Genomic DNA, 27,129 nt, shown 5'->3' with positions numbered 1-27,129 from the left:
GGAGGGATAGGGATGAGATCGCGGATCGGGTGACCGAAGACGCACATGGCTGGGGAGATTCTTGTGACTGGGTCTGGAGTGTTCCTGTACTGGAGGACTGCTTTCTGAACGGCATCTGTGTCTAGGTCTCCATTTGTCCCCGTGTTGTTAGTAATCAGGCGCTTCATCGTTTTCACTCCGATTTCCGCTCGGCAATTGCTGTGTGGAAATGATACTGATGACAGTCGGTGGTGGACACCCCAGTCTCTCAAGAACCCACAAGTTTCGGTTGCCGTGAATTCTGGCCCACCATCGCTGGCAAGTTCCTCAGGAATTCCGTACGTGACGAATGCACGGCGCAGGTTGTCAATTAGTCCTTTGGCACCACTGGTAGACTTTGATATAAGTGGCCAGTTCGAGTATCGGTCCACAATTACCAGGTAGTGGGTGCCCTTGTGAGTGAAGTAGTCGGCACACATTGACTGGAATGGGTAAACAGGCAAGACGGGTGGGGTAGGGGGGCAGATGGTTGGGAGGGGGCCATGCGGTGGCAATCCTCACAGTTATCTCTAGTCGCCTGTATGTCTGCGGTAATGCCTGGCCAGTACACTGATGCCTCTGCACGAGCAGTCATCATGGAAACACCCTGATGTGCCGAATGTAATGCGGATAGGACACCCTGGCGCAAGCACGTCGGGATGATAACACGATCCTTGAACAATGCGACACCGTCGAAGGTGATGAGCTCGTTCCGTAGGTGGTAGTACGCACGGAGGTGTGGTGGCATGTCATCTTTTGATGTCGGGAACCCATGTTCGATGAGCTCTGTGAGCGCGTGAAGGGCGGGATCGCTTGCTGTAGATTCCCGTACACGGTCCCAGGTGACCGCTGGAAGGGAATCTAGGGCTGTGAGGTATGCGGGCTCTTCAATCGTGCACGTGTCACAGTCCCTCATGCGTATGCCGGAAAGGATATCGTGGTGGACCGACGGTATGGAGTGGTCGCAGACTGATGCATTGTCGTCAGGGAGATACAGTTTTTCTGGGTTGGTGTTGCCTCTCGGATGACGTGAAATGGCATCAGCTGCTTTGTTGCGCATCCCTGGCACGTATACGATGCGGAAGCGGTAGCGCGGTGTCTTCTCCTTTAGGTTGCGCAGTCGGGGATTCGGGATGTCATCCAGGGATCGGTTCCCCAACACCTTTAATAGTGGCTTGTGATCTACCGCAATGACCAGGTTTGAGCAGCCGAGGACAAAGTAGCGTGATTTGTCAAGGGCATCGGCTACCGCCAGGGCTTCCCCCTCTATCGCAGCATACCTGGATTCGGCTGGGTGCGTGAAACGACTCCCGACTAGGGTCACCTTCCAACCTTCGCGGCAGCAGAATGGCTTGTCTGTTGGGCATTAGCAATGTTTTTGGAATAGCCAGAACCCGATGCCTTCTTTAGACCAATCGGTCGCAAGGCATGTCGGCTTGGTTTTGTCGAAGATGCGCACCCCGTTGGTAATTTCATCTACAATGGCCTCTTTAGATGCTTGGAATGCGCTTTCAAGATCGTCGGTCCACGTAAATGCCTTGTCGGGTTTCAGTAGCTCGCGGAATGGGAGCATGCGCTCAGCCATACTGAAAGCATAAGACACTTGGTTTACTAGGCCAAACCACGATCGAGCGTCGGTTATGTTCTTCGGGCGTGGGAAGTCTGATATTGCCTGCAGGTATTTCGCACAAGGGCGCACACTGTCCATTGAGATGGTGAAGCCGGCGAATTCTACCTCGCGACAGCCAAACAAAAATTTCTCGGGATTGAGGGTGATGCCGTTTCTCCCGCAGACGTCGAGCCAAGTGACTGCCTGGTAGAAGCTTTCCTCAATAGTGTCGGCCCACAGTAATGTGTCATCAACGCATTTCGTCATGTCACGGACGTCGGATACTATCTCATCATATCGCCTTGAGTAGCCATCGCCTGACGCGGCATAGCCTTGTGGGGCGACACAGTATCGATATCTGCCCCAGGGTGTGATAAAGGTGGTCATGTGGCGGTCCTCCTTGTGCAGTGGTACACTGTGGTATCCATTCCAGGCATCGAACACTGTTTTTAGTTTCCCCGGTGGGACACAACGGGCCTGATGAAAGGGCGATTGGGTGTGGTGTGTTTCACGAGTGGCATGAGCATTGAGAGCCTGAAGGTCTACCGTCCTTCTAGGCTTCCCCGTCTTCTTGGCGCAGACTACCATTCTGTGGCACCATGTCACCGGCTCTCCTACGGGCACTGGCTCGATAACTCCCATTTTGACGTCTTGGTCCAGACCTGCCTTCACGGTTTCTTGCCAGTGTAACGCTACTGGAATGGGGGTGTGATGGGCAACGGGCTTAGCATCTGAGTCAACCATCAAGCGCATCGGTGGGCCTGCCATCATGGGGAGGGGCTGGTGGACGTACGTGTTGAATGTGCTGGAGGCATAAAGTTCCTTCAGGTATTGTTGAATGGCCTCCCTGTTACCTTCTGTGGCCAGCATAGGGATAGACGTAGGTTTAGGTGGGGGCGCCGTGCGCCGAAGACAATTGCATTGAGATGTCACGCCATTGTCACATGTATCATTTTGCGGTGTACAATTGTCTGTGGTTGCCGCACTGCACGACATCTCACCCAGTGTGGGGAAATCTTTGGAGATTATGCCAAGATCGACGCAGGCGCTGCGTGACAAGAACACCCTGTCGGTCGAATCCGTGACATACACTATTTGCCGAGATTCGGTTTGCGGATCTCCGGCGTGTGTTCCGCAGAATCGGACGATGGCTGCCCCTAAGATACGGATATCTTGTTTATTCGCAGCCTTCATTCTCATCGAGACCGGGAGCAGGTCTGCGGTCGTCAGGCCCATCTGCTCGATAACGTTAACCCCGACCAGACAACTCTGGCAACCGGTGTCGGCCATGGCAGGGAGTGTTGCAGGTCTTGCGCGCTTGACCGGTCTGAATCCCAGGGCGAGGTAATCCCCTGTATGGATGCTGAGTCGGAGGTTTATGAACGGCTGCGGTTGGGAGTTCCGCCTAAGCCATCTGTCGCACATGTTGTCATACAGGTGGTGATCTAGTGCTAGCAACTGTTCACCGTCGATCGTTCGGATATCTGACATGGCACACAACTCTACGAATGCTGCCGTCTGTTCGTTGCATGCGTCTGTGTTGGCAGATTCAGCCGCCAATTTACTCCGGCACATTCGCTCTATGTGGTTATCACGATTAAATTTGCGGCACTTTCTACTGTAAGCCGGGCACTCAGTCTTCCTGATTCGCCAGGGCGCATTCTTGCCATGGCCCTTCTCACCACAGTACCCGTAAACAGCTTGTCTGCCACCGTCACTTGCATCCGTCTGACGTGCATCACCCCTGTTTACCGCGTTTTGGCGCTTGATGCGGCGATAGGAGCTGGTGACAGCCTCCGCGCCATGACTGTGGGTGTCCAGCAATCGGGACGCAGACTGCTTACCAGACTCTTTCGCTTCGATGAACCTGATCGTTTCCTCCAGCGACATCTCCTGCCGCTGGTCGCTAAGTAGATCCAGCTGGATGTCCTGGTCAGCGATACCTCGTGCAAGCACATCTTTGATCACGTCGTCCGCAAAGTTTACGTTTAGTCCACATATGCACTTCCTGACGTATTTGCATGTGTTTGCTTGGGCCTTCACGCGGGCGTGAAATGCCCGTATCGGTTCCTCACGGCCCTGTCGCATGTTTGAGAGAGCCGCCCGCGCCACCATTGCGTTCTCCCCTCGCACCGCGAGGGCTTTTATCGCACTAAGCACCGCATCCTCCGATTCGCCTACCAGGCTCCTCCCCGCGGCGCTGGTGATGTCCTTGCGTAGGCTCTCCTCACAACATTCAAGGAGCTGTACCACAACATCATCCCCTTGGAGCCCGGTTCCCTTGCGGTATTCGCCCCAACGAGTTAGGAAATAGTCCCACTCCCCACTCGTGCCGACCGCTGATATCGTTGGGCGCTTAAGTTTTTCAACCTTGGTGCTTGGCGGGTGGTACTGAGCTGCTGGGCCCTGGGCATGAGTCATTGTGTGTGCGTTCAGGAGCGCTGCGGTAATGATGGGCTCTGTGGATGCCTCGGTTCGATAGGTGCATCCAGGCACTGGGCAACCAATGCTTTGTGCGGCCATTTTGCTGCTTATCACTGTGAATTACCTACTAGGGAATTACTGACAGAGTGAATCACTTTAATCACTGTAAACCATTTGGATACTACTGACCTTTTGAGTCCTTTTTGCTGTATTCACGTTCTCCACAGGTTTGCGGGTTTGTTCATATCGTGGTGTAGGGACACACAATCAGGTAGATCTAGTAACAGACTTAACTTTAATACACAGCAACACTGTTCTTGACAATTCCCGGTTGCATTAGATTCAAGTCCATTCACTTTTGTTATGGCCACGTTTAGTTTACCCTTGGCTGGCACTAGTCACCACATTATCACTCAGCTCGTTGCATCACTTACGATAATGTCTTTTAACAATGACTTCTCCCTCGGATCGTTTGTACATAAATAGGAACGATTTCCATTTGTATTTGGCATGTAAACAATGTACAAACGAGCTACAAGCGAGGGGTGTGCTCTACAACGTTCACAGTGTCACACACAGGTGACGTTCAAAAGTCATAAGTCATAATTTATAATAGTCTGCGATGAAATATATTCCGTTTTCTATGGGAATCACTAAAGAATCTCGGTAGCACCTTTTGGAATGAATAAAAAATAAAAACTGCTTATTTAGATATTTTTTAAGTAGTTTTGTTGCATTTATATCGATAAAATAAATGTATATTATATAGAAAAATCATATAAATTACTATTTTATTCAAATTGTTCTGTATATTATCAAAATAATGTACAATATTATTTATGTATATAAAGTAAACGGTTTCAATAATATTTACTCAATTTCGTAATAAAGGACTATAAAAAATTTATATAATAATATTGAAGAATAAATTTTCTAATTTTTATTATAAAATATGAAATAGATTTAGAACGCTAAGGTATTCTTATTTAAAAAAATCTTTTACAGCAAACGTCTCCAGAAATAAAAAAAAATATTGGTTATATAGTATTATAATCAAATGAAGTTATTTTCTATAAATGTGACGATAAAAACAAACCTATATATTAATTGGATCATATAGGATGTAAGTTTATTGAGAGAATTACAAATTGAATATATCTATTGAAAGAAATTAAAAATAACACTTCCAGCTCCTCAACTCGCTGGAATGCAAGCAAGAACACCCTTATACAATAAGCATAAACATAATATATGTGAAATTCATAATAAAAACAAAGCATTAATATTAATCAGATATTAAAAGATATAATTTATTGAAAGCATTAGAAAATATATATTTATTGGAAGAAATCATTAAAAAGAACACTTATTGCTCGCTAACTCGCTGGAACATCAGTTCTACCCTTAAAAATAAGCCTAAATAAACATAATATAAGTGAAATTAATAGCTAAAAACAAGAAATAATATTAAATAGATTTTTTTATAAATATAATTGTATTTAAATAATCACAAAATATATATTATTTGGAAGAAATATTTAAAAAGAGCACTGCTCGTTTCACTCGCTGGAACGCCAGCGATCAGCTGAGAAATAATAACAGTAGAGTGACTCGGCGAAATGCGATAACGGTACGAAGCCTATTTTAACGAATTACGTCACTTTCCTGTAACTTCCTGTATCATTACAGTAACGGGAAAACTCCTGTACGTCATTTCATGGCTGTAACATCCTGGTACAGGTCAGTTTCAACGTTATTTGTGTAATTGTTATGTCTAAAGTGATCGTGATTTAGACCACACCCTTCTACTATATGTGAGCTGGTGATGTTAGTCGAAACAAGGCTAGTTTAAGCTATGTACAGTTGGCCTTCACTAATTCCGGCACACTGACGTCTCCTGAGCTTGTCGTGAAGTATACCGGAATTAGTGAAGGCAACTACATATTTTTTACGACTTTTTACTATTTTATCTTTTTTCTTTTCCTCTCGTTATTTTGAAGTTTTTATAGTTTATATACGAAAGAATTATTTTATTATTGTTATTGTTCTTAAACGTCTGTTATTATTGTCCTTGTTTCCTTTCCTCACTGGGCTATTTTTCCTTAATGGGATCCTTATGAGTCTTATAGCATCCTGCTTTTCCAATTAGGGTTGTAGCTTAGCCAGTAATAATAATAATGAATCAATTTTATTTATGAGGGAAATATATATCTTTGAAATATGACATTAGGAAGATTGATTTACAATTTATGAAATAGGATATTTAGTGAGGCTTTTGTATTATGTTAAACTGAGGATACTAGAGTCCTAAGGGGGTCACAACCTCCCCCATAGGTAAGTAGGTAAAAACATGGCTCCTAGGTTAGGTTAGGTTGCGGAACCTCGGGTTATGTGGTGTTGTTTGTTTTCCTGGGTGTATGTATAATGACGGTAGTTTAAAGGGGTTTGCAGGGGTCATTAGCCCTCCCCTAAGTAGGTAAGGACATGGCTATTAGGTTAGGTTATGTGGTGTTCTCGTGTAGAGGTTCTGCAGAAAAATGGACACAGTTTATATTGTACAACGTCCACATCTTACAAACGACTAGAAAATGGGAAGAAAATTCCCATTTTCTATGCACCTGAGAGGAACTGGCCGCTGATATACAAAGGCCCCTGTTTCCCTCTTTATATGTGGACCTGTTTCCCTTTTTAAATAAGGTTTTTTTTAGTCATTACTTATGCAATTTAACAATGAACTTCAGTTTCGGATGGAGCACATTATTTACTACCGGAAAACCTATATTCTCTATCCGTTCCGATCCGTTGCTGGACAGAGGGATTTGCCTTTCCATTGGCACCTCCTTACTTGTCTTCTCTAATCTAGTTCTTTTATTTTCTTCTCTCGTTTTTTCCACACTTGGTATATATATTCTTTTCCTTCCTATATTCCTTCTTCCTTAAACAGAATGTTTCCTAATATCTTCTTCTTTTCCTCCTCTTTTCCTTTTTCTCTTCTGTAGTTCTATTATTTTCCTTCTCTAGTCGCTGAGATCAGGACATTAAAGAATGAAATAAAATAATTTTCTGACTTGATCTATAATTTTAACAATTTTACACAGAGTCCGTTCTAACCAACTACAAAGATCCTAGTTTTAAAATGGATTTAATTAGAAAAATATAGGTTTTCCTCAAGTATTTCCTTTAAAATTGTTCAAAGTTCCATTAAATATACAAGGAGCCGTTAATTAAAATTATTAGGAATATTGTATTACAGTACTCATTTTTCCAGTTCTGTAATGCATTTATACAGTAATTCTGAATTGTATTACAGGTAGGAAAATACAGTATAGTGTTGTTTATATGACAGTAAAGATTAGGGTAAATAGCACTTTTCATCGCATGTTACAAAATATTTATGAAAATAATAACCGATGAAAATATTCCTATTGTTCATTATTGTTTCTTTCCAGATAAGGAAGAATTAACAGTCACATTGATTCTGTTATCCGCACTCTTAAATTCTCGTCTCGGAAAGATCATTCTTTACCCGAGGGGAAGTTCTTGTGCCGTCAGAACCGGAGACTTTAGCCATGGCCGCAACGAGCGTGGCAGACAAACGGGAATACTACGAGGAGCAGGAAAAGTAAGTACCGATGTTTAGAAGTGTTTAAGTCCATTTGGTAACAGATGTTTACTTATAACTTAAGACTGGAAAACTTTCAAAAGTAAGAAATGAGAAGTGATTTAAATAAGTGCAAAATGAAATGCAAATTGACCGAGTATTTATTCATACACAAATGCAAACCCTTTGATAGGAATGTGCTTTCAGAACTTTTAGAAGTTTACCGAGGTGGCGCTAGTTACTGCCTATTGGCAATGAAACCTTACCAACCTGACATACGCCACTGGGGCTCTCACTTTGTTTTCAATAGCTGTAGTTACTCAGGGGATACTTTCCACTCTGTAAAGTTAGAAGAGACATTACTCATGGTAAGCAGCTCTTCTAGGTGAAGGATACTCCAGAATCAAACCATTGTTCTCTAGTCTTGGGTAGTGCTAAAGTCTCCTTACCATGGTCTTCCACTATTTTGAGTTAGAGTTCTCTTGCTTGAGGGTACACTCCAGCATACTATTCTATCTTATTTCTCTTCCTTTTGTTGTTTTGAAGTTTTCATAGGTTATTCATGAGAGATCTAATTTAATGTTGTTACTGTTCTTAAAGTATTTTATTTTGATTGTTTATTACTTCTCTTGTAGTTTATCTATTTCCTTTCCTTACTGGGTTACTTTTCCTCGTTGAAGGCCTTGGGCTTATAGCATCATGCTTTTCCAACTAGGGTTATTTGTAGGTAGTAGGTTGGCCAGGGCACCAGCCACCCGTTGAGATACTACCGCTAGAGAGTTATGGGGTCTTTTGACTGGCCAGACAGTACTACATTGGATCCTCCTCTCTGGTTACGGTTCATTTTCCCTTTGCCTACATACACACTGAATAGTCTGGCATATTCTTTACATATTCTCCTCTATCCTCATACACCTGACAACACAGATTACCAAACAATTCTTCATCACCCAAGGGGTTACTGCACTGTAATTGTTCAGTGCCACTTTCCTCTTGGTAAGGGTAGAAGAGACTCTTTAGCTATGGTAAGCAGCTCTTCTAGGAGAAGGACACTCCAAAATCAAACCACTGTTCTCTAGTCTTGGGTAGTGCCATAGCCTCTGTACCATGGCCTTTCACTGTCTTGGGTTAGAGTTCTCTTGCTTGAGGGTACACTCGAGCACACTCTCCTATCTTATTTCTCTTCCTCTTGTTTTGTTAAAGTTTTTATAGTTTATATAGGAGATATTTATTGTTGTTACTCTTCTTAGAATATTTTATTTTCCTTTTTTCCTTTCCGCACTGAGCTATTTTCCCTGTTGGAGCCCCTGGGCTTATAGCATACTGCTTTTCCAACTAGGGTTGTAGCTTAGTAAGTAATAATAATAATAATAATAATATAGCTTAGCTAGTAATAATAATGATAATTGGTTCTGGGGCTCTCTACTGGCTGTTTTAATCCTCTGGATAATTGGTTGGACAATCGTATTCTGCGAGGGTTTTCTGGAAGAAGAAACGTTTAGCAGTTTCTTGATAACTGTAGCAGTATTAGTTGTCGGTTTATTCGGCTGATTTCACTTTGTTGTTCCCTCTAGACAGTTTTTCTTTTCTTTGACAACGTAATCCTAAGAATATTGGAAGTCATTAGTATCGATGTGATCCGTTAAAGGAAAAAGTTTTTGCTGCCAACTTCTTTCCTTTTCTTTCTTCCCATTCCTGAACGTTTACCTGATTGTGCCGTTGTTGCTGTTGTTGTTTTTATTTTTATTTTTTTTTATCCCCAGTTGGAGCATCGTCGTCAGCCTGAACAACCCTTCAAGGAGAACTGCAAGTTTCTCCTCCTCTTTTGCCTCAATCTCTCTCCTTCGTCTCTTCTCTCTGTAGGTCGAGATGAAGGGTCCCCAACCTTCATTTTCCATCTATGAACTAGGAAGTTCAAGAAGACTGATCAATTGGAGTTACTTACATAATGCTTACTTTTTCTTTTTCCTTCACCAAAGACAGAGAGAAGACAATAAACAGGAGCGCACCCTCGTCCATTCACCCTAGGCTGGGATTCGCGCCCACTACAAGCTACTGTGCACGCTTGCACTCCTACAGGAGCTTGCCCTCAACTATTTGTGCGTACTCCTTGCACGCTCCCTTTTCTGCTCGCACTCTCTCCTGTGCATGTGCGAGCTTTTATAAGTGGAAGAATGGAAGTTCTCCAAGAGGACATTCTTAGAGTATCCCCTCACCTGTTCACACATCCGGAAAGTCCTGCCTGCAATTAAAAAGTGACGTTACTTAACTAGTGAGTGTGCGAGCAGGGCGACTAATCCCCCCCCCTGCTACCACCCCCCCACTAACTAGTGGTGGGTAGTTTTACTGTACTGTACCTGGCTAAAAAGTTTTTTGGCTAGTTTTCAGCATTCGCTGAAATAGTATCCACTGGTAAAGAGCTCAGTGTCTGTATAGTCTTTTTATAGTTTATATATGACATATCTGTTTTTGACATTGTTAATAGTTTATATAGGACATATCTGTTTTTGAAATTGTTAATAGTTTATATAGGACATATCTGTTTTGACTCCGTTACTGTTTTTAGAATGATATAGTGTTAATTTATTCTCATCATTTATTTATTTCCTTATTTGTTTTCCTCACTGGGCTATTTTTCCCTGTTGGAGCCCTTGGGCTTATAGCATCTTGCTTTTCCAATTAGGGTTGTAGCTTGGCTAGTAATAATAATAATAATAATAATACATACATACATACATATACCAAAGGCACTTCCCCCAATTTTGGGGGGTAGCTGACATCAACAAAGAAACAAAACAAAAAGGGGACCTCTACTCTCTACGTTCCTCCAGCCTAACAAGGGACTCAACCGAGTTCAGCTGGTACTGCTAGGGTGCCACAGCCCAACCTCCCACATTATCCACCACAGATGAAGCTTCATAATGCTGAATCCCCTACTGCTGCTACCTCCGCGGTCATCTAAGGCACCGGAGGAAGCAGCAGGGCCTACCGGAACTGCGTCACAATCGCTCGCCATTCATTCCTATTTCTAGCACGCTCTATTGCCTCTCACATCTATCCTCCTATCACCCAGAGCTTTCTTCACACTATCCATCCACCCAAACCTTGGCCTTCCTCTTGTACTTCTCCCATCAACTCTTGCATTCATCACCTTCTTTAGCAGACAACCATTTTCCATTCTCTCAACATGGCCAAACCACCTCAACACATTCATATCCACTCTAGCCGCTAACTCATTTCTTACACCCGTTCTCTCCCTCACCACTTCGTTCCTAACCCTATCTACTCGAGATACACCAGCCATACTCCTCAGACACTTCATCTCAAACACATTCAATTTCTGTGTCTCCATCACTTTCATTCCCCACAACTCCGATCCATACATCACAGTTGGTACAATCACTTTCTCATATAGAACTCTCTTTACATTCATGCCCAACCCTCTATATTTTACTACTCCCTTAACTGCCCCCAACACTTTGCAACCTTCATTCACTCTCTGACGTACATCTGCTTCCACTCCACCATTTGCTGCAACAACACACCCCAAGTACTTAAACTGATCCACCTCCTCAAGTAACTCTCCATTCAACATGACATTCAACCTTGCACCACCTTCCCTTCTCGTACATCTCATAACCTTACTCTTACCCACATTAACTCTCAACCTCCTTCTCTCACACACACTTCCAAATTCTGTCACTAGTCGGTCAAGCTTCTCTTCTGTGTCTGCTACCAGTACAGTATCATCCGCAAACAACAACTGATTTCCAAATTTGTCCTTTTAAATATTAAACTTAGCCGGTGAATATATAATAGCTGACGTCTCGGACGGCTCGACAGAAACACAAAAACTCGCGAGCGATCGCCGTGAAGGTTGCGGGTGTGCCCACCAGCGCCGACTATCGGTCAGATACCGCATATACATGTAAACAGCCTCAGTTCTTCTCTGTCGGTCTTGTCGACAAGTTGATTCCGCTCGCTGTTAACCTGGAGTTTTTTCGTCATTCTTGGTGAAGTACTTCTTTTTGGTTTTGAGCTTTCGAAGTGACAGGTGTTTTTCTCATCAATTAAAACTCTTGAACCCTTTTTTGGATAGCGTTTATTGTTGATGACTTTGGATTGTTTTTGGATTTTCTTGGACTTTTCAAAATGGCTGACCCTTCTTCTATTCCTAAATTTCGTAAATGTAATGCTAGGGATTGTAACAAACGTCTTCCAAAGGCCTCTCTCGACCCACATACCGTGTGTTCTAATTGCCGGGGTAAAACCTGCCAATTAGGAGATCGGTGTGATGAGTGCGTGGTACTTTCGGAATTCGACTGGCTAGAGTTTGATAAATATTCTCGTAAGCTTGAGAGAGATAGGGTGAGGAGAAGCTCCTCTAGGTCGTTGGATTTTTCCTCCTCCCATGCCCCTGAACCTAATCCTTCCCCTGTAGTAGTTGTACCTGAACCCTCTACTAGCACTCATGAACCATCTATGCGGGATATGTTGCTTGCCATTCAAGCTTTGGGCGAGAGAGTTGAGTTCTTAGCATCGGACCGTAATCAACTCATGGCGGATGTGAATTTATTGAAGTGTCAGAGTGCCAATTCAGAAAATCGTGGGGATAAAGTGATTAGTGCGCAAAGTATTTTTAGTGTTGCGACCGAGGGTTCGTCTGTTCGTGCTTGTCGTTCTCCTAGTCCGAGACCTCTTTCAGGCTCCCATGCACCAGGGAGAAGTAATGTCGTAGGACTTAAGGGGATGAGAGGCTTTAACCAACGAACAGACGTTCCCTCTATGGTATCGGGCGTGTCTCGTCAAGACCGCACCTACCATAAGACGAGCGAGGCTGTTTTCTCCTCGTCATCCGAAGGCTTCTCGCGAAAGAAACCTTGGAGCAAAGTTTCTAGACCCTTAAAGCGGAAGTCAGTCCCTTCAGGACAAGTCCAGCGTCCTGGCTGTAGCCATTGGGACAGCTCTGACCCTGTGCAGTCATCGGAAGACTGCTCGCCGCCTAAACGAAAGCGTAACACGGGCTCCGAGAGTCTCAGTAAAGGCAATGTTTTGCCGTCACAGACGTTACCATCGTTTCGGCCCGTACCGACTCCCGTTGATCCTAAATGGGTTGTCCTGCAGGATATGCAGAATAAGCTTGCCTCCCTTATGGAGGAGTATACCGTTGAGCAGGTTCACGATGATCCTCGCCATTACGCTGATCGAGATCCTGGCCGTCAGCCGCCCAAACGAGCCTTTACTCGTCCTGTTGACGTTACGAAACGTGATGTCGGTAGTTTGTCACGTCAGTCATGTGACTTGGAGCCTCACTCGATGCAGTCCCGTGTTGACTTTCAGCCGCTGCCGCAGTCTCGTGTTGACGTTCAGCCGCGGCCGCAAGCTCGTGTTGACGTTCAGGACGTTCGCCAACCAGCTCAGTTGCCTTGTTTTGACGTTGAGCGTCAAGCACCGCAGTCAAGGGTTGTTTTAACTGCTCAATCTAGGCAGTCAAGGCAGTCTCGACTTGACGTCGAGCGTCCTCCCGCTCCTGTTGTTGTTGCTGGTCAGTCCTTTCAGCAGTTACATGACGTAGCTTCCTTTACTGCTTCTGATGCTCCTTTGCGTGTGAACTTTGCTTGTCAAGCATTGCCACCGCGGCAGGTCTCTCCCTTGCTTGAGACTCATCAATTGTCGGACGAGGTTCCTTCAGATGAGGTTGTTGCTGATCCTCCGCCTACTGGTAATCCTTTGGATGTTTTGCCAGACGTTGAAGAGCCTAAGGCTGCGCAACCTTCTATGGACTTTAAGAAAATCATGATGATTTTTAAGGATCTTTTCCCAGACCATTTTGTTACTGCTGCTCCTCGTTCGCCTCCGTCAGAGTTTGCGCTAGGCTTAGCTGCTGCCAAGCCTTCTTTTACTAAGCTAGTGCTCTCTCGCTCTTCTAAGAGGGCTTTACGTCTACTAGGCGACTGGTTGGTTACCAGGAGGAGTTTGGGAAAGACGGCCTTTGCCTTCCCTCCTTTTAAACTAGCTTCTAGAGCGAGCGTCTGGTATGACACGGGAGAAGTTCTCGGCTTGGGAGTCCCTGCCTCTGCCCATGGTGACTTCTCAAGCCTCGTAGACTCTCCCCGTCGCCTGGCCATGAGACGCTCTAAAATTTGTTGGTCCTCCTCGGACCTTGACCATCTCCTTAAAGGGGTTTACAGGGCCTTCGAAGTTTTTAACTTTTTAGATTGGTCTCTAGGAGCATTAAGCAGGAAGATCTCGTCTGCCGACCAGGATGTTTCCGTGCTTATTATGTCTTGTATGGACAAAGCCATCCGCGATGGCTCCAATGAGCTCGCCGCCACCTTTACGTCTGGAGTCCTGAAGAAGAGGGAAACCCTTTGCTCTTTCCTTTCAGCAGGAGTTACTCCCTGTCAAAGGTCGGAGCTTCTCTTTGCCCCCTTATCGGCTGCCTTGTTTCCTCAACAGCTGATCAAGGACATTGCTGCTTCGCTTGTACAGAAGGATACACATGACCTGATGGCTACTTCTGCTCGCAAGGGAGCTCCTTCTTCATCTTTTGTTGTGAGGCCCAGAATTGATACTCCTGCCACTAGGTTTATCCCGCCCTTTCGTGGCAGAGCCCCCAGCAGGGGAGGCGCTCGTGCCGACGGAAAGAGAGGCAAGAGGAGAGGATCCAAGTCCTCCCGTGGCAGAGTCTGACTGCCCACAGCCTCAGACAGCGGTAGGGGCCAGACTGAACAACTTCTGGCAGGCCTGGGAGAAGAGGGGTGCAGACCAAGAGTCTGTGTTGTTGCTCAAGGAGGGGTACAAAATACCTTTTGTACGCAGACCTCCTCTAGTAACAGTTCCTCTAGACCTCTCTCCCAGGTATCGAGAGGAGTCAAGAAGACAAGCTCTACATCAGCAGGTGTCTCTGTTGCTAGAGAAGGGAGCGGTGGTGAAAGTCTCGGACCTTCAATCACCGGGATTTTACAACCGTCTCTTCCTAGTCCCAAAGCATACGGGAGGTTGGAGGCCAGTGTTGGACGTCAGTGCGCTCAACGTTTTTGTTACAAAAACAAAATTTACGATGGAGACCACGAAGTCCGTCCTAGCAGCGGTCAGAGAGGGAGACTGGATGGTCTCTCTCGACCTGCAGGATGCGTACTTCCACATTCCTATTCACCCAGATTCTCAACCGTATCTGAGGTTTGTTTACAGGAATGTGGTGTACCAGTTTCGAGCACTGTGCTTCGGCCTCAGCCCTGCTTCTCTCGTGTTTACGAGGCTCATGAGGAATGTGGCAAAATTCCTTCATTTATTGGGAATTCGAGCCTCCCTGTACTTGGACGACTGGCTTCTCAGAGCATCGTCCCGTCATCGCTGTCTGCAGGACCTTCACTGGACGTTGGGTCTGGCAAAGGAGTTGGGACTGTTGGTAAACTTGGAAAAGTCTCAACTGATTCCATCCCAGACGATTCTCTATTTGGGGATGGAGATTTGCAGTCTAGTTTTTCGGGCTTTTCCGTCTGCCACCCGAATAGAGCAAGCCCTGCTCAAAGTCCGCCTCATGCTGAAAAAAGACCGATGTTCAGTAAGAGTTTGGATGAGCCTCGTAGGGACTCTGTCATCCCTGGAGCAGTTTGTCTCGCTAGGGAGACTTCACCTTCGCCCTCTCCAGTTCCATCTAGACTCACACTGGAACAAGAGCAAGACTTTAGAAGCTGTGTCAATCCCGGTCTCCGAGCCAGTAAAAGCATGCCTGAACTGGTGGGACAGCAACATAAGTCTGAGAGAGGGTCTGTCCCTGGCAGTCAAGAACCCAAACCACGTGTTGTTCTCAGACGCGTCGGATTTGGGTTGGGGAGCGACTCTGGACGGTCGGGAATGTTCGGGTCTTTGGACGTCGGATCAGAAGAGCATGCACATCAACGGCAAGGAGCTGTTAGTGGTTCACTTGGCCTTGATGAGTTTCGAGAGCATTCTTCGAAACAAAGTTGTAGAGGTCAATTCAGACAACACCACAGCATTGGCGTACATCTCCAAGCAAGGAGGCACTCACTCCCACACACTGTTCGTCATCGCTAGGGACCTCCTCATCTGGTCAAAAAATCGAGGCATCTCCCTGTTGACAAGATTCATCCAGGGGGACTTGAACGTCTTGGCAGACTGTCTCAGTCGGAGAGGTCAGGTGATCCCCACGGAATGGACCCTCCACAAGGACGTGTGCAAGAGTCTTTGGGTGACTTGGGGTCAACCCTCCATAGACCTCTTTGCCACCTCGTTGACCAAAAGGCTCCCGACCTATTGCTCGCCAGTCCCAGATCCAGAGGCGACCCACATAGATGCGTTTCTACTGGACTGGTCTCACCTGGACGCGTACGCATTCCCACCATTCAAGATCGTCAACAAGGTACTGCAGAAGTTCGCCTCTCACGAAGGGACAAGGTTGACGTTGGTTGCTCCCCTCTGGCCCGCGAGAGAGTGGTTCACAGAGGTACTTCAATGGCTGGTAGACGTTCCAAGGAGTCTTCCTCTAAGGATGGATCTCTTACGGCAGCCCCACGTAAGGGATCTTCATCAAAGCCTCCCCGCGCTTCGTCTGACTGCCTTCAGACTATCGAAAGACTCTCAAGAGCTCAAGGCTTTTCGAAGGAGGCAGCCAGAGCGATTGCGAGAGCTAGGAGAGCTTCTACCATCAAAGTATACCAGTCGAAGTGAGAAGTCTTTAGAGACTGGTGCAAGTCATCATCCATTTCCTCTTCCAGTACCTCTGTAGCCCAAATCGCAGACTTTCTCCTACATCTGAGAAATGTTCGCTCCCTCTCAGCGCCCACTATTAAGGGCTACAGGAGCATGTTGGCGTCTGTATTCAGACATAGAGGCTTAGATCTTTCCAATAATAAAGATCTCCAAGATCTCCTTAAGTCTTTCGAGACCTCTAAGGAGCGTCGTATGGCAACTCCTGGATGGAACTTAGACGTGGTCCTAAGGTTCCTAATGTCCGACAGGTTTGAGCCATTACATTCAGCCTCCCTGAAGGATCTCACCCTCAAGACGCTTTTCTTAGTGTGCTTGGCTTCGGCTAAAAGGGTCAGTGAGATCCATGCCTTCAGTAGGAACATCGGCTTTTCCACAGATAAAGCCACATGTTCACTTCAGCTTGGTTTCTTGGCCAAAAATGAACTGCCTTCTCGTCCTTGGCCTAAGTCATTTGATATACCTTGCCTGTCAGAGATCGTAGGCAACGAGCTTGAAAGAGTACTGTGTCCAGTTAGAGCTCTTAAGTTTTATTTAGCTCGTACCAAATCCTTACGAGGTGGATCTGAGGCCTTGTGGTGCTCAGTTAAGAAGCCATCATTGCCTATGTCTAAAAATGCTTTGTCGTATTTTATTAGATTTTTAATCCGAGAGGCTCATTCTCACTTGAGTGAAAAAGACCGTTGCTTGCTTAAGGTTAAGACGCACGAAGTAAGAGGTATAGCAACTTCCGTGGCCTTTAAGCAAAACAGATCTCTGCGAAGTATTATGGACGCGACCTTTTGGAGAAGCAAGTCGGTATTCGCTTCATTTTACTTAAAAGACGTCCAGACTCTTTATGAGGACTGCTACACACTGGGTCCATTCGTTGCAGCGAGTGCAGTAGTGGGTGAGGGTTCTACCACTACATTCCCTTAATTCCAATATCCTTTTAATCTTTCTCTTGAAATGTTTTTAATCTTGTTTTGGGTTGTACGAAAGGCTAAGAAGCTTTTCGCATCCTTTTTGATTTGGCGGGTGGTCAAATATCATTTCTTGAGAGCGCCCAGATTAAGGGTTTTGATGAGGTCCTGTTGTATGGGTTGCCGCCCTGGATATAACAGCTCCTGGGAGTCTTTCAGCATCCTGAGAGGATGGCTGGGCTTCGTGAGGAAAGCGGACTAACAAGGCAGAGTAATCGTCAGAGTCAGCTTCCTTACCAGGTACCTATATTTATTTGGGTTTTGTTATGATATAACTGTCAAAAACTCTAAGCATATACGCCGTATTTGTATTAATACTGGTCTCTACCCACCACCATGGGTGTGAATCAGCTATTATATATTCACCGGCTAAGTTTAATATTTAAAAATGATATTTTGATTATAAAATAAATTTTTGAATATACTTACCCGGTGAATATATAAATTAAAGGCCCTCCCTTCCTCCCCGATAGAGACCCAGCGGAATGAGAAGAACTGAGGCTGTTTACATGTATATGCGGTATCTGGCCGATAGTCGGCGCTGGTGGGCACACCCGCAACCTTCACGGCGATCGCTCGCGAGTTTTTGTGTTTCTGTCGAGCCGTCCGAGACGTCAGCTATTATATATTCACCGGGTAAGTATATTCAAAAATTTATTTTATAATCAAAATATCATATTTTACTACTCCCTTAACTGCCCCCAACACTTTGCAACCTTCATTGACTCTCTGACGTACATCTGCTTCCACTCCACCATTTGCTGCAACAACACACCCCAAGTACTTAAACTGATCCACCTCCTCAAGTAACTCTCCATTCAACATGACATTCAACCTTGCACCACTTTCCCTTCTCGTACATCTCATAACCTTACTCTTACCCACATTAACTCTCAACCTCCTTCTTTCACACACACTTCCAAATTCTGTCACTAGTCGGTCAAGCTTCTCTTTTGTGTCTGCTACCAGTACAGTATCATCCGCAAACAACAACTGATTTCCAAATTTGTCCTTTACAACACGTACCTTACAGCCTACACTCATGCGCTAAAAGTCTCTGTAAGTTAAGGAGTTTGTTTCGTGAGAACATCTGGTCATTTTGTGGTATATTACATGAGGCATATTGTTCTTGAGGTTATACAAACCTTTCATTGTCTCTGCCAAAGGTGAGATCTCCATTGGATCATTAACAACTCAGTTTGGTATTAACAGACTGGTAAGGGAACTCACTCACTCGCTCGTCTGACTATGTCAAGGTCAATTTGGCTTTGGCCACATCAAGGGTTGATGTAGATGCTGCTGTTCTTACCTCTCTCCTGCTGTTGACTCTATCTTTTTCATTTATTCCTTTGGATAATTCATTTCCTGACTGTTCCACTTTGCTATGGAAGGGGTAACAAAAGTCCAGGAAAGCCAGCTGTAGTCGTGGGGACTTGGTTCCCGAGGACACCACCTCTCTCTTGGGATAGGTGGATGGTACCCGTGTGGTTCCCGCAGAGCCATGGACCAGAGTCTTGCTTACGTTCTGGTACTGGCCATTCTGGTAGCCCAGTAGCTGTGCCCTGGTGGGTTATTCTGTCTACCCCTGTCACTCCAGCAATCCCAGTAGCGAGCCCAGAGGGCCAGGTAGCCTTGGCTGATCTGTCTACTCCGGTAGTCGGCCGGAACGGATGGGAGCTTGTCTCTCGTTCTGTTTCAGGCATGATGAGAAAGTTGTTGCGGCTTCCTGCTTTTGCATGGACTTACTTTGGAAAGAGAAGGTTGCACCATTTGATGCCATGTTAGGGGTCTTGTGCTCTCTAGTAGGTGGAGAATGTGGGTCCTTCAACCCTGGCCTGTGGTGCTGGGTTTACTGTGTGCTGAGTCTAGCGCCAAGCTGTCTTGTGCCGGAGTTCTCCTTCCATGGCCCCGGGCTTGCCGGGCCTTTGTCTTCTCCAAATTATGCGCCTGGTTCTGTCCTTGGGATGGAATAGATGTAATCACGAGTAGAAGCAGACTCCGTAGCATGTGGCATCACCTTCATTCGCTGCAGCGGACGACAGTACTCCAGGGCAGGAGGTCGTGGGGATGTTGGCCTGCGGTTTGATGCCCACGGAGGCTGCCTACCCTGAGTTGGAGAGTTCTTTTCTGGAGATCATGGCACTCATCGTGAATGTAACATCTTGGGGGAGGCTACGGTGGTTCCACCAGCGGGGAGGACATCGGTTGTCTATCGGCATTTCTGTGGCCCTCTTGAATCGAAGCCAAGGTTGACCATGCGTTGGACCAGGTGGATAGTCAGATCTGTGGATCTGGAAATTTGTTTGGTTCAAGCAGGTCCAACGAGATAACAGGATCTTGCTCTCTAGGCTACGGAAGTTTTTTTATGCCAGAGAATGCCACGTCTTAGCCGGAGTTTCCATTCTGAAGGGGGCCCTCCCTTTATAGAGACTCAAGGCTGAAGGTACGTCCTCATTGAGTGCTGAGTTGACGGTCACTTAAGTTCAGGATGGAAAAAGTAAGGTCTGGGCTGTCTTCCATCAGAGAGGAAGACTTCAGGCTTTCCGTAGATCTGAAAGATGCGTACTTTCAACTGCCTGTTCATCAGACTTCTTGAAAGTACTTCAACTTGTCTCTCAACGGTATGGTGTACCAGACTATGTGTGGCTCCTCAGGGGTTCACTCAGGTGTACATTGTGGTAGCCGCTTGGACCCACTCGTGAAGGATGAGACTGCTGGTGTATCTCAATGACTGGTTGATCCTGGCCTCTTCAAAGAGACAGTTGCTTCAGAATCGAGATCGGCTTCTTGCACTTTGCCACGATCTGGGGATTGCGGTAAACTGGGGAAAAGTTAAATGGCATACCCAAGCAGAGGGTGTGAAGTACCTGGGCATGCCGATAGACTCAGCAGCAGCAGACATTTTCCCATAGACGATGGCATCGGCAAGCTTGGGGAGGTTGCACGGCTCTTCCTGTCAAAGACAGTTGCTCCAGTTTAACATTGGCAACATCTCAGACATCAGTCTATGTAAGAGAAGCTTATTCCTCTAGGGTTTCTCCAACAGAGTTCCCTTCTGTGGTGCCTGAAGGATCACTGGGTAGCAAGCGGGGATCATCTCCCGTTACATCTTGTGCCGGTATCACAGGAGGTCCGAAACGATCTTGCCTGATGGCTCGACAAGAACAATCCTCATCAGGAAGTCCCACTCGACTTCTTAAGTCCGAATCTTCATCTGTCTTTGTATCAGGAGTGTGGTCCAAGGAATACAGGCATCTGCACATCAACGTCCTCGAGATGCGAGTCTTTCCTCTGTCTGCAAGTGTTCCAAGAAAGTTTGAGGAAGCACTTGGTAGTCGCTGTAATGGCCTACATCAGCGAGTAGGAAGGCATGTTCTAGCGCTCCCCTCTGCAAGTTTGTGAAGCAGATGCTTATCCGGGCAGTGTTTCACACTGTAGAAATGTCAGCAAGGTGCATTCTGGGCAAGGTGAATGACCTAGTCCACACATTCAGCCATCAGGGCCAGGCTGCAGGAGCAGAGTGGTCTCTACAGCCTTTCGTGGAGGAAAGGCTTCTTGCCCTGTGGGGTTCACTGGGCATCAACCTGTTTGCGATCCCTGGGCAGTGTTTGAAGAAGCCTGGCAACACCTCTGGGATCACATGGACATTTACACCTTTCCCCCATTCACCCTGATTGGGCCAGTAATCAACACGGCGTTGATTATGATGACAGGAGTCAGAATGACCTTGGTGGCTCCAAGATGGCCACAGGCCAAGTTGTATCCCGATCTGCCGGCTCTTCTGTTTGAGGTCCCAAGAGAACTACCCTTATGGCCACCTCTTCTTTGTCAGCCGCACCTGCACAGTTACCACTCGCCCCTGGAGTCTTTATCTCTTCACTGTTGAGTATCTCCTTTGAGCGAAAGGCTTTTCACAAGGCATTACACATAAGATGTCTAGTTATCTCCAGAGATCCAATGATGCATCTGTCGTAGAAGAGGATTTCTTCGTCTTCCTTCATCGGGAAAATCATCTCTCAGTTGCAGCCATCAAAGGTTACCTGTAGGCCTAGAGTGTGGTGTATCCACTGGAAGATATAATCCTCTGGGCTTTTTAGGAGCTGTCAATGCTTGTGAGGAGCTTCAAACAATCTTGCCCACCCTGGGATCTTAGGCCCCTTTAGTGGGATGTGACCCTAGTAATCAGGTTTCTTACGCATACCCCATTCGAACCTTTGAAGAGGACAGAATCATAAAGGGATCGGATCTCAAGACATTCTTCCTACCATCCTTACCGTCGACTAAGGGAGCGAGCGAGTTGCACGGTATTTCTTACGTAGCCAAGGAGGTCTCCTTTAGTTTTGTACCCAATTTTGTAGCAAAGATAAAGAATCTGGCGGCATAGGACCCCAGGTGTGAATCCTCCATCCCCTCCCCCCAGGAGGTGTTTGGTGGTGATGAAGACGAGAGGATCTCGTATTCCGTAAGGTCTCTTGGGTGTCGTATAAAGAGAACCCCGCATCTCAGGCCGGAGTGTAGGAATCTCTTCGATGGGTTTGCCAGATCTAAGAAAGAGCTGTCAGGGAACACGGTGTCTTTCTGGCTTCATGAGCCTCAACAGAGAGCTTACTCTCGGGCTGATGAAGTCAGGGGTATTGCCCCAACTCTGTCTACTTTCAAAAGAAACCAGTCAGTGGGCCAGGTGAGGAAGGCAGGTGTCAGGGAAGGCAGACCACCTTCACATCCTTCTACCTTAGAGAATGTATCCACAAGTCTATTGAGTTCTTCATACTTGGATCTGCGGTGGCTCTTCAAACCGTTGTATAGCAAGCCCAGCTCCCTTATGAGGACAGATTGCATCTCATCTATGGTATCATTTTAACAGAAGTTGGAAGTGAATGTAGTATAACTGTCTCTTCTCCTTTTTTCTTCTGCCTCTCTTGTGGGGTCAGCGATTGAAGTGTTGCAAGCTGGTCAGACAAGATGCTGGTGAGTAGCACTTCAAACTTCTGTGTAACCAAAGAGGTAAATCTCCCCATTCTTCATGTGAGTTTTGAGATGGCGAATCTAATACCAACCCATTACTCATTTTCCTGGTGTTGGACTCTGGCTGATATGTCATTTTGGGGAAGTGTCTCTTTGATTTGGTACAAACAGAAATATGTACGTCCCAGGACCTACCAGTTTGTCATCCCTACGATAAACGGATAGGAGGCCATAGTGTCTCTGCTTTGCTTCTCCACAGAACAAGCCTTGAAGACATTCAGGGAAGATACAGAAGCCATAGTGTCTCTGCTTTGCTTCTCCACAGAACAAGCCTTGAAGACATTCAGGGAAGATACAGAATCCATAGTGTCTCTGCTTTGCTTCTCCACAGAACAAGCCTTGAAGACATTCAGGGAAGATACAGAATCCATAGTGTCTCTGCTTTGCTTCTCCACAGAACAAGCCTTGAAGACATTCAGGGAAGATACAGAATCCTCCAGGGGGATCTGAGGGGCCATCTGACCATCCAAGCAAGCAGCGAGTCTCCAGAAGCAAAGGGTGAGGGTTTGTATGTCGCGGGGGAACAAACCGTCCCTCTGAGTCCTGGGTTGAAGCAGCAAGATTGAATAGAGAATCATCTGTGGAGGGGCTTTGCGATGCTCGTTATCCACTTCAACAACCGATTCCAGCTCGCGCCAAAGTGATCTCCCAAATTGGACTCAGGTTTTTATGAATAGGAAAAATACAAATTACTATTAAGATTTGTTATGTTTTATCATTGGTCAGTTATGAATTTTGTTTTTATGTATTTTTGAGACTACCTTTTGGTTGCTGGAAAAAATGTCCCATTATCTTCTTCTGTCTTCTGCTTTTGGAATTATTTTTCGTTTTGGTTTCAGTGAGCATTGTTTGAGATTGATTGATAGTTGAGCAAAAGATTATGTTTTCATCCATATTGATTATTGATCTCTGATAGAAACTACGTATTATTCAGACTCATTATTTCCAGCCCGTCCTGGCTTTACCTGTTCCCGTACAAGATGGTACATTGGTCGTTGTCACGTCCATCGTGGATGGCCGCTGCTGCGTACGCAAGAACGGGTGGCGTCCCGGAAGGTGTCGATGACAGGTCTGGTTTGCGTCAGTCAAGATCAGCTGGCTAATGTCTCTGGCCATTCCTCCTCCTCTGGGCCAGTTTAGAAGAAGTCTGAAGAGAGAAGGCCTGTTGTTCCAAGAGATGTTAGTGATGGGGTTTACTCCCTTGTCATCTACATGGTCTCTAAGGTGAGTCGTGTCTCCTCGGATTCTCCTGCGCTTCTAATTTGTTCCGTAACTGGAATACAAACCTTAGCTATTTAATAGGGGTATTACTTTCGGCGTAGCTGAAGTGACGAGCCATTAATTTTAACGAGGGTTTACTACCCACACCGCTAGTTAGCGGGGGTAGGGGAGGGTAGCTTGCTACCCCCCCCCCCTCTCACACACCTGTGCTTGAGCTCACTTTGCTCTCGGCTCGGATGGTAGTCGGACATGTCCGCTCTCATCCTCGCCGTCATTTGGCTGCCATTTAATTTTTTTGTCTTTTTCTTTTTCTAGTTCTGTTTGTGAAGTTGGCCTCTGTGATTATGTGCACCTGCCCTGTGTTTCCCGACCGCCCCTGTGGAACATTCATGTCGGCGGTCGAGACTGATCCTCACGCCCTTTGCCCTTCTTGTAGGGTCCAATGGTGTGATAGCAACAACAGGTGCAGTGAGTGCAGGGAGTGGTCTACCTCTCAGTGGGAGAGGTTTTCGCGACGATGGAAGAAGTCCAAACGGGATATTTCTCCTTCGAAGGTTTCTTTGAAAGGAGAAAAACCCAAGGACTCTTCTTCCGGTGCCCAAACCTCCTCGGAAGCTCCCACTCGGTCGGTCTCTTTCGAGAGACCGTCGAGTGGTAGCATAGACCGAAGCACTGTTTACCAATCTCGGGGCTCGAGAGATGACGTTGCTTCCCCTAGTGAAGCAGCTCCACCTATCCCCCCAGGGGAGGATATGTCACTAACCCCCCTTTTTCAGCTTTGGTCCTCCTTGGGGCTTACAGGTTCGCCCTCCAAGGAGGTTTTGCTTAACTACATCCGATTGGGTGCCGCCGTCGAGCAATCGCCGCCATCACCGGCAGAGGTTGATCCTCTGTCTCTTGTCGACGTTGTAGTGTCAGAGGTATCCAATGCGGTATCACCCATCACCTCTGCCTCTTCAAACCCTACGGTTGCTGACGGCTTAGTTTCTCCCGTCTCTGTTCAACCTACGAGGGAGAAACTAAGTCCATCGCCAGTCTCTCCTGCTGGTGTTTCTTCCCCTCGGGGGAGTTCACTTACAGAGACTCCTCTTCGGAGGACTGCAGAAGGTCAGCTTGCTGATCCAACGGCCCCCAGAGGACGCAATCGTCAAAAGGCTCGCCTTTCTCTTCGCCAAAGAGGCCTTCCTTCACCTGCAGTGAGGAGGCGCCTCTTTGGTTCATCACCTTCGTTGCAGTCTACCGCAGAGGAGCCTCGAGACTGATCACCTATCACTGTTCCTGCACTGGTCCTGGACCTTTCTGCAGATCGTTCGCAAACTCCTTCAGTGGAAGGTCGTCCTTTTAAAGGACACGTTGACCTTCCACCTGATAGACCTGCCCACCTGCCGTCACCTTTTTTACATAGGTCTAACAAGGCTTCACCGGAGCGCGCTAAGGTGCGCCAATCAGATAAGCGCTATGCACCAACGAAACCTGACGAGCGCTCTTTAGTAACTCGTCAGGCCCCATCACTAAACCCTAACACAGGGCATCAAGGGCCTATGCGCCAACACGCGCATACGTTCCAACAGGAGGATAGCTCCATCACGCGCTATGCATGCCTTCATGCACATATGCGCCCACGTTCTCCTGCGCGCCAGGTCTTGCCTGAGCCTAATCGCAAACATTCCCTTACGCGTCCGCGCCCAGCTGCGTGCCAACTCTCACCTGCGTGCCATCAACCTCCTACGCGCCAGTGGTCTCCCGCGCGCCATCAGTCTCTTGCCCGTGCTCGAACGCGCCCAACAGCTAACTCTCCTGCGCACCAACGATCTACTGATCAGGGCGCTGCTGGGAAGTCAACAATGCTGGCTTCTCCCATGCGCCAATTAATACCATCGCGCCAGCGCTCGCCTTCGCGCCAACCTTCTCCCGTACACATCCGCTAGGATATGCGGGCAAGCTCGCCTATCCTCTCCAACGGATTCGCGCCAACATTCTATTGCGCGCCACACACGCCTCACATGTTTCAACTGCGCGCCCGCCGCTAGGGATCTTTCTCCTGCGCGCGCGGGCCCTACGGCTGGTACAGGCATGCGCGAACTCTCACCCGCAAGATCTTTTCTCAGACGAGAAGACCTTCCAGCCCAGTCGTGGTTACGTCTCCTCGGTCACCTTTCATCGCTGGCCCATCTCGTTCCCAATGGTCGCCTCAGGATGAGATCCCTCTAGTGGCGACTCAAGTCCCGGTGGAATCAAGCGGACAACTCCCCGGACATCCAGATCCCCATGGGACCTGCGGAACTGACGGATCTCCAGTGGTGGGTGGCAGACGAGAACCTACAAAAGGGAGTGGATCTTCTTGTCCTCCCCCCTGATTTGACGGTGTTTTTGAACGCTTCAAAAAAAAGGGTTGGGGGCCCACGTTCTGCACCACACGACCTCAGGCCTCTGGTCAGAGTCAGAAAAGTACCTCCACATAAATCTCCTAGAGATGAAGGCCATCTTTCTAGCCCTTCAACAGTTCCATCAGTACCTGGCAAGTCACTCTGTGGTGATGATGAGCGACAACACCACAGTAGTTGCCTACATCAACAAACAACGAGGTATTTTTTCGCAGCAACTATCCCATCTAGCAGTAGAAATACTGAGATGGTCCGAAATCCGCTCGATACCATACCACATTCCGGGCAAAAGGAATGTGCTCGCCGACAACCTGAGCAGAGTATTTCAGTGAGTACCGAGTGGTCTTTGGATCATCTAGTAGCCAACAAAGTCCTGACTTTGTGGGGTTCTCCGACTGTGGACCTCTTCGCAACGGCCCTGAACTTCAGGCTCCCGCTGTACTGTTCCCCAGTCCCAGACCCCAAGACTCTCTGGCAAGATGCTTTCCAACAACGGTGGACAACATCGACGTTTACGCCTTTCCCCCGTTCTGTCTGATGAGGAGGGTACTCAACAAGACCAGAACATCGGTCAATCTTTCAATGACCCTCATAGCTCCGCTATGGCATCACGCAGAATGGTTCCTGACCTTCTGCAACTCCTAACTGAGCCACCAAGAGAACTCCCTCCACGACACAATCTTCTCAAACAACCACATGCCAACATCTTCCACAAATCCGTAGGTTCACTGCGGCTTCACGCCTGGAGACTATCCAGCATCTCCTCTCTGAGAGAGGATTTTCGCAACAAGTTGCGATTAGGATGTCTGAACACCTGCGCAGGTCATCCGCAGGGGTCTACCAGGCGAAGTGGCGAGTCTTCTGTGGTTGGTGTCGTGGAAGGGGTATCTCTCACCCTGATGCCACTATTCCAGCAATAGCGGAGTTCCTCGTGTATTTGCGTGAAGAAATGCGCCTTTCAGTCTCGGCAGTGAAAGGCTATCTCTCAGCCTTAAGTCTGGCCTTCAGGCTCAAAGGAATGGACATTTCCTCATCGCTAGAACTTTCTCTACTCATACGTAGTTATGAACTTACCTGCCCTCAGTCGGAAGTGAAACCTCCCCCATGGAACGTGGTTCGAGTTCTCAGGTCTCTTAAGAGACCTCCGTATGA

At 47.0% G+C, this 27,129-nt stretch overlaps 1 long non-coding RNA gene across 1 annotated transcript; it reads left to right on the top strand.

The window, feature by feature from the left end:
- The first annotated feature begins 5,654 nt into the window (after window positions 1–5,654).
- On the top strand, window positions 5,655–23,589 carry LOC137633650 (uncharacterized). The gene is made up of 3 exons (XR_011042334.1): window positions 5,655–5,791; window positions 7,501–7,673; window positions 23,322–23,589. It is a non-coding gene; the product is annotated as an uncharacterized lncRNA (long non-coding RNA).
- The last annotated feature ends 3,540 nt before the right edge of the window (window positions 23,590–27,129 follow it).

The sequence above is a fragment of the Palaemon carinicauda genome, chromosome 43, assembly GCF_036898095.1.
Source record: "Palaemon carinicauda isolate YSFRI2023 chromosome 43, ASM3689809v2, whole genome shotgun sequence".
In the NCBI taxonomy this organism is placed as follows: Eukaryota; Metazoa; Arthropoda; class Malacostraca; order Decapoda; family Palaemonidae; genus Palaemon; species Palaemon carinicauda.
The sequence above is the reverse complement of the archived record's forward strand: the minus strand, read 5'-3'. Positions and strand labels throughout refer to the sequence as shown.